This window comes from Sinohyriopsis cumingii, chromosome 14 (assembly GCF_028554795.1).
Source record: "Sinohyriopsis cumingii isolate HCF-2022 chromosome 14, ASM2855479v2, whole genome shotgun sequence".
Classification (NCBI taxonomy): domain Eukaryota; kingdom Metazoa; phylum Mollusca; class Bivalvia; order Unionida; family Unionidae; genus Sinohyriopsis; species Sinohyriopsis cumingii.
The window spans coordinates 52,783,185-52,791,525 of NC_142974.1; positions in this window are offsets into that span (position 1 = coordinate 52,783,185).

Here is an 8,341-nt window from a genome sequence, read left to right on the forward strand (position 1 = left end):
TACTAAACGCCCTGTCAGTTAGTAGTCGAGATTATGACTTGCAATTTCCAGCTTCAGTGGTGTATGAGATAAATGTTATTTAATATTTGTATTAGACGATGCAATTACTTTGCTATCACATTTATATTGTATATTAGGTAAATCCGACTTATGTCTAATAATGCAATTGTATAGTCTGTTTCATAGTTTACCTGCGGGTATCTTAACATCCGGGTTATGTTAGCAAAAAATGTTGTATTCATTAAGGAAGATAAGGTGTTAGGTCATGTACACGGGTTCACTTCTGAACCTGATTATAACCTTGCACAGCTGTCCCGATAACATAATGTGTATTTAAAAAGTCAGTTTAATGTTACAGTGTATAACGTCATTGCATGCTGTTATACATAATCCTGTCATTTGTAATACACGGATTCGGATATTATAATTTCAGCTGACTGAATGGTGATTGATTCATTGATGGTCGGTGACTAGTGACTGGAGACTGGTGACTGGTGAATGGTGAATGTAGCGCTGAAGGAGTGAAGAATGCATCGTCTTGCAGGTGTTGTTTAACCGTAGTGCTAATATGGGTTGTTTATACCCAGTGCGCTGCTCTCGGCTCTGACGTCGTCCCGAATGAAGATAAAGGGCATTACTTGGTGAAGAAACAAGGCTTCTAGACCAATGCATCTGCAGTGAACGGGTCTTTAGGCAGGCTTGGAGGGGCAGACCTTTCGTGCTGACTTCTCAAAAATTCGAAAAAAGCTTTGGGATGAGAAGACATTTCGGATTCGTATTTAACTCCGCAAGATATTTGTCCCAATGTTTTATGTTATATTTCACTATTTGAGTGAAAACTCGTCATATTTCACTAGCTGAGTGAAATGCAACATATATTACTTGTCGCTTAAAACCCATAATATCTCATTAGTTTTGTGAAACATATCATACATCACTATTTGGGCGAACTCTATCATTTATTATTATTGGGGAGGAACTTGAATGAATCATTTTTTCCATTGTTTGCTTTTAATCACCTTGACTCGTTATATTATTGTATTTCTTTATTAATACGGTTTTTTCATGCATTTCAGTTTAATTCTACTATCATCGTATAAACATGAATAATCTAAACAGATGGTTTTATTATTGGCTAAAACTATTTATAGCATCAATTATAGTTCTAGTATTTCATTAAATATAAAATATCATAAATGAAAAATGTATTTATTTATAAGTATCTCAATGATTGTAAATGGGGATCAGTTAAGTCCTTAAAACGATGTTTATTATACTCGTCTGGCGAACAAACTTATTTACCTAAATTAGTTATATTATTTTCGAAATACAACATGTATTAAAAGATCATAGAAAGAGAAAACTTTAATGGCAAATTATATTAAAATGTTATCAATATGCAGTAATGCATGGGAAGGTGAAAACCGTTATTTCAGGGACATTACATCCCGTTTCAAGTGTTATATCACATATAATACACCATTTTCTTTTTAAAACTGTATAAACATCGTATAATTGAATATTCACACAAAAACACACACACCTACACAGATATATATATATATATATATATATATATATATATATATATATATATATATATATATATATATATATATATATATATCACTTTACACACGCATACTCACACACACAAACACACACACACACTCACACACACACACACACACACACACACACACACGCACATATATATATATCTATATATATATATATATATATATATATATATATATATATATATTTATATATATATATATATATATATATATATATATATATATATATATATATATATATATATATATATATATATATATATATATCTTGGTAAAGCATTGTGCCCATATGGTATCTACCGAATCAATGACGTGAGTATAGGTTATCAGTCTATTAGAGACAACTATTGGATTCGAGGTATTGTAGTCCACTCAATGACCTTTTTATGATAAAGACAATAATTTTAATTGTTATGTTGTAATATAAATACTGCAATCGAAACAAGAATTATTTCAACATTTTACTCAACATTTTACATGAAGATAGTTGTATTAATTAATCAAGGACACTGTAATAATTCATTTCCTGCTACTGATTTACCTGATCAATGTAAGGTTGCTAATAATAATGCAACACAAAAATTAGTAAGAAAACTTAGCTAAGCATTCACTAATCGATACAATTACGAAATCTGTTACATAAATTTGACAATACGTAATATGGAACGATGATCCAAAATAATCCATTACAAACAATTGTTATTCTTAACTTTATCCGATGTTAATGTTATGGTGGAAATAAATTTATAATGTGCACTGTAAATCAGGGTTATTGTCAGGCTATTATGATGCAGGGATCATTGATAAAAACCGGGACAAAATATAAATGTATGTTATTGTCCAATGTGGGTACCTCTGTTCACGAATACAAAAAAGTGTTATAAAAATATTCAGAGTTGCACCGTTAACAATTTTGTCAAATTTGAATCTCTCTCTTTTTGTCTCACTATGTTAGAACACATCAAGTGTCTTATTTATATCGTCAGCACTTACGATTGAGCGCAAAGTGAGAACTATAACAAATAATTTGTTTATTATGATTTTGCTTCCAAGCATAGTTCCGATGAAACTGGACGTCCTGTGTCTCCAAACTCTCTTCGTGCAACGATAATTGGTCCGGCTTTGTCAGAATAAAATCAAACCGTTGCCAAATATGGTTTTGAGAGTTTAACGATGGGATCGTCTGAAAGACTGCTCTATAATGTATTGAGGATTGTTCCAAATCCGTTTCAGACATCATTAAATTTGAATGAGTCAACGGTTGACGTCTTTCCAACTATTGACGATGATTAAATCATTGACGATACCTGAACAACAAATCAATTGCGAGAATATTACGATACATTCATGTAGCAAAAGTGATCATTGGTAAATTGTATGCATTATATAGCGTGATATCGACTCTAAAAAAAAACTTGCCATCGTTTCTTTCCTCTTTATGTATCTCTGTATGTTGTGTCTGTTACATCGTATCTTTAGCTGGCTTTTCCTGCATGTGCTCAGGGATTAAACTAATCTGACAGCATCTGCAAAATTTAAACAAACGGATTCACTAATTGGTTGGGATGCAATTCGTCAACGGCAAAGTATGCTACCGCAAATAGCATATTTATGTTGCAACGAGTATTACTAATCAATTGAACCAGAACAAATAATAATGGATCCTTTATTATTCTGTATACGTTTGTTGAGGAACAAATCGAGATTTGAATTCGAACAATTTTGTATGATTCACTAAGTTACATAATATTTGTCGTTAGTATCAAAGACATTTCGCTATACCGTTATACCGGTTTTAACAAATTTAGAATGTGTAGAATATATTCGTAGTAGTCAATTAAAATGACTTTATTTTACATTCGGATGCACCGGAATCAACTTAAATGCATCTTAGTAATAACACATCACTATATCCCCCCCCCCCAAGTTATGTAACAGATCCCATAACGGTTTTTCAATGTTGCTAAATTAGTAGAAATATTAAAATCAATTCAGGTATCGGAAATATTGCATCAATTATATATTTTCTAAACACGAATATTAAAGGGCTCACGATAATATCGCATATTATTACACACAGCTAGCCAGTTGTTTATTTTTGATTAACCTGAGTATATCGGATTAGGCAAATATGTTTCCTTCCCAATTACTTGGTCCAAATTAGCTCATAGATAGTCGGTAAAGATGCTTTACCTTTCGGCTTTAATAACGTTCGAGAGGTATAGGGCGACAACAACAATAATTTATATGCGACATTTATATTTTGTGTACATTTACTCGTTGTCCTCTGAGTTTTTCCCTCCTATACCTTCCTATGAGGCTTCATTTTGCAACCATTCAAAACCATTGCGTACCTCTACATAAAACACACAAAAGATTAAATCATATTCACGTGCATTATGGAGATATCACTGGAGTCATACCTTCATCTTCTTAGAAACCTTACTGCTTGTTTATTTCACTGTACATCACTTAACGTCATTTCCTAGCGCAAAATATAATATAAATTGCGTCCAATGTAACTGATTGAAAATGAACCCTGTGGAAACGCCATAAAAGAGCATCAAAAAACTTGCATGTACTGACACTTTGGCCAGAAAAGCTTATTAACCGAGCAAGAGATTCGAACCGAAGCTGACATAAATGATATAGAAGTGATACGTAAAGGCAACCTCTTCATACCACTCGACGATTCTTGGCACAATATAAGAATATATACTTTCAATGTAGAAAACTAACATACAATACGTTGACCAGATTGTGCTCCGACTTTTACGTACTTTCCATCAGTTTCGTAACCCTGGTCAGGTCTCATGACTTAATGTTTATCAACAAACCTGAGGTATATCAAGAAACCACGAATTTCCAGCAATGTTTACTATGTCTTGAAACCGTACTCAAACTCAAAGTAAAATTGTTGTTGGCCATTGGTCTTTCTGTTAATCATATTTTTCGTATACATCACCAGTACATTGTACAGTCATGAAATAAAATGTAACACAAAATAAAGTATAAATTAAGACCATTTGGTATAACAAATTATTGGTCAACATTCAATCGTTTATTTAACATAATAACATCTGTTGCAGATCATTGTGAAACTTAAACCAATAACGTCCTCATCTACAAATATAGCCCGAGAGATCATCTGGACACCATTTGTAAATTATTTGATCATATAGGGATCCAGTTCTGACAATTAATTTAGTAAGCGTTGCGTTCATGTCTTATTGTGCGATCAAAGTACTGGTAATTGATCTACATGATTAATTTCTATATGAACATAAAATCAATATATTTTCTGAAAGATATTTAAAGCAATCCATATGGTATCATACGTGTATAGTTTTCTGACAGCATTAGTAACTTGATAATAAACACGTAGTTGAGACATATAGGGAGAGGTCAAGAAAACAAACATCTGTTTCCATATTATCAACATTTTATGGTAGTTTTCTTTGTACTAAACATTATGCGAGACCACTCTTCCATATCTGATATCAAGCATTTTTCGATACAATTCGTTCCACATCGATCTCTATCATATATATATATATATATATATATATATATATATATATATATATATATATATATATATATATATATATATATATATATATATATATATATATATATATATATATATATATGTATATGTATGTATGTATAAATGTTTCCAATAAATACCCTCTTTCGGATAAAGAGGTACTTCAAACGGCGAACCTACTTAATTGACCAGTCAGAGATGTTAGTACCTTAGCTTGTTAGAATACTGGAATATTTTCTAGCATAATGTACTCAAACCACGAGTAGTATTGCGAATCAATAGTATTGCTAAGGAAAAGGAAAACATACATGTTTAGTAAAATCAACAAATACATTTGTTTCTAGAATATAACATTACAATTTATTAAAGAAACCTAAACTGAGTATGAATTGAATCACACATTATTCTAAACGTTTTCCACGAAGAATTACCATGAATGAATTCAAAATGATCCTAAAATACTGAGTACACCTGAAAGGTTGATTCTTCAAAAAAGATTTTAAAATAGAAATGAATAGGTCTGTTGTATCAATCATATACAAATCCACAGTTATTTTGTCACAGTAATATTTTTAGAAACTTTATAACCGTAAGTGAACGTGTCTTTATCTTAACAAAGTCAATTGTGTAGCGACTTTTCATAACATCAGCCTAACAAACATCACGTAGACACTATAATTTAGAAATGGAAATTCAAGTTTCTTAAAATGGGAATGATTTAAATGTTAACAAATAAAATCCAAAGGTTTCATATACAACCAAGGTAATAAGCAATATATGTAGTATGATGTTTTTAGAAGGACACTTGCAAGTTACAAACATGCACAAAACGTTAACATATAGGATTCCAAAGGTTGAAACACAAAATAATTCCACTTGTGTAGTAGTCAGCTGATGCTTCTATAAATACATACAATTATCGTAAGTAATGAAAACAGTCTAACCCCAACAAAAGTTACTTTTATCTTATTTTTTAACAATGGTCCATGAAACATCAAATGAATTAAAGACTCATAGTGAGACTAACTTTCCTCTGCAACAAAACTGGACATTTGTCATTTTTTCGCAACATGAGATCAAAACATTTTTTTCTTCTGTTTATTAACAGCTATCAGAAACCGCCAAAGGACAAATACCAATTAAGTATTTTTATATTCATTTATTACGAGTATGCGATGGCGGATGATGCCTTTAATTCTATATTGGAACTTACTGAACATAAAGACTCTAGATATAATTTAAAAACATACCAAGAGACATTTATTATCAAACAAATCAACACGACACACCAATGGGCAGAGTCAATGACGGAATAATTTACATTCAGCGTCAAAAGTGTTGCAAATTTGTATGGAGGCATATTTTAATCCAGTCATGCATATCCACCACTTTGATATCATTATGTTTACCTGTCTGATGCAAGCTGAAACGGACTAGAGCATCATGTTAACTTTTTAGCACAAAACACTGCGTTCACCAAAACGAAACATTATATAAGTTGTAGCAGTAGACGTGTTTCAGAATCGTGTTGTTCTTAATATATATACCTTGAAAACTTATATTTTCATCTCATTTAGTGTCCAAAGCCGCAAACATTTCTTCTGGTGAACTCGAAAATCTTCCGGCAAAGTAACACTTTAAAATAAAAAATACAGATCTAATTAACGTTTAGTCGGGCTAAGGAATACAAATTACTGCTCAGGTTTAGACTAGAAAGAATATGTTCATGCCGTTATCCGGTATGAATTATGTTGACACTAGGTATACATCAAGGCGAATGATATATATATATATATATATATATATATATATATATATATATATATATATATATATATATATATATATATATATATACATATATATATAAGATTCGAATATTAAAATTAAAACATTATCTATCATGCATGACAGTTTTATTTATATTAAGTTTTAATTACGACTAGTATTATCAAGCATTTTCCTATATAATTTCGGGTTAGCACATTATGTTGGGTGTATAATTTTAGTTCTCTATCTCTTTAACTCCCTCTATCTACATATCTATCTATCTCTCTCTTTAAATACAAATATATTGCTTGCGGAAAGTATTGACGTTGAATTCTACAATAATGTTTACATTAACAAATTAGAAACCTTAATATCCATAAACGGACATTATGAATCATAAATAACATAATTCATGTGTAAGTCTACCAGCTCGAGTAAGCCTACATATAACTCTGATACAAAGTACTAAATAAGACAGCCAAGGTAAACATCTATTTCATCACGTTCTAAAACAACAGCAATTATAATAAATAAAAACGTGCAAATGTAATGTAATGTTCTGTGTAGTTTTGCTCTAGTAATGCGAACAGCTGTGTGAAGTCATATCTAGGCCACATTAAATATAAATACTATAGAAACAGATGGCTGTGACAAAATTAGAAAATTTACAAATCGCAAATTATATTATTGCGAACGTAATGAACAGGGCAGCAGGTGATTAGCAGAAATAGCAGGCAAAGTTATTAACCCAAGCGTTGATAATTACGCAATCGCAAAATATAATATTTGAAACAAATACCGATTCTCTTAATTCCTAGATTCACATATTCGTTTCTAGTCAAGTTGACATAATATAATGGCCTGCTTCTTTGAAGAGTAAAACAGAGGAAGTAGTCCTAAAATCGAAAGTATATGCGAGAATCATGTTTTGTGTGTGTCAATGATGTATTCATATTTGCACCAATGTGAACTATTCCATGTCCAAATACCCGTCGTTGTTTATGTCCATACTTTCGAAAGTATCACGTAATGGTTGCATGTTTTCATCTTCTGTATATGAATTAGATGACTTTCTCCGCTCGAAGCCGTAGGCCCCGTCGATGCCTAGGACATATTAGGAATGTTCAAACGTTGTCATAAAATGAAATCTCAGTAGCAAAGTGATTTGGATGTTTGAACTGGGGTTAGAAAGATATCAAGAACTGGCTGTCAAATTCGAGGATATATATATATATATATATATATATATATATATATATATATATATATATATATATATATATATATATATATATATATACGTATCGCGGTAAATCTATATGATGTGCACTGTATCAATGATATACACCGAGGTGTATATATTTTCATTAAAAGGACACGTGCTTTACATATATTTTCCTTTTGATCTGAGTATCGATATACTCACGGCAGATGTATATTT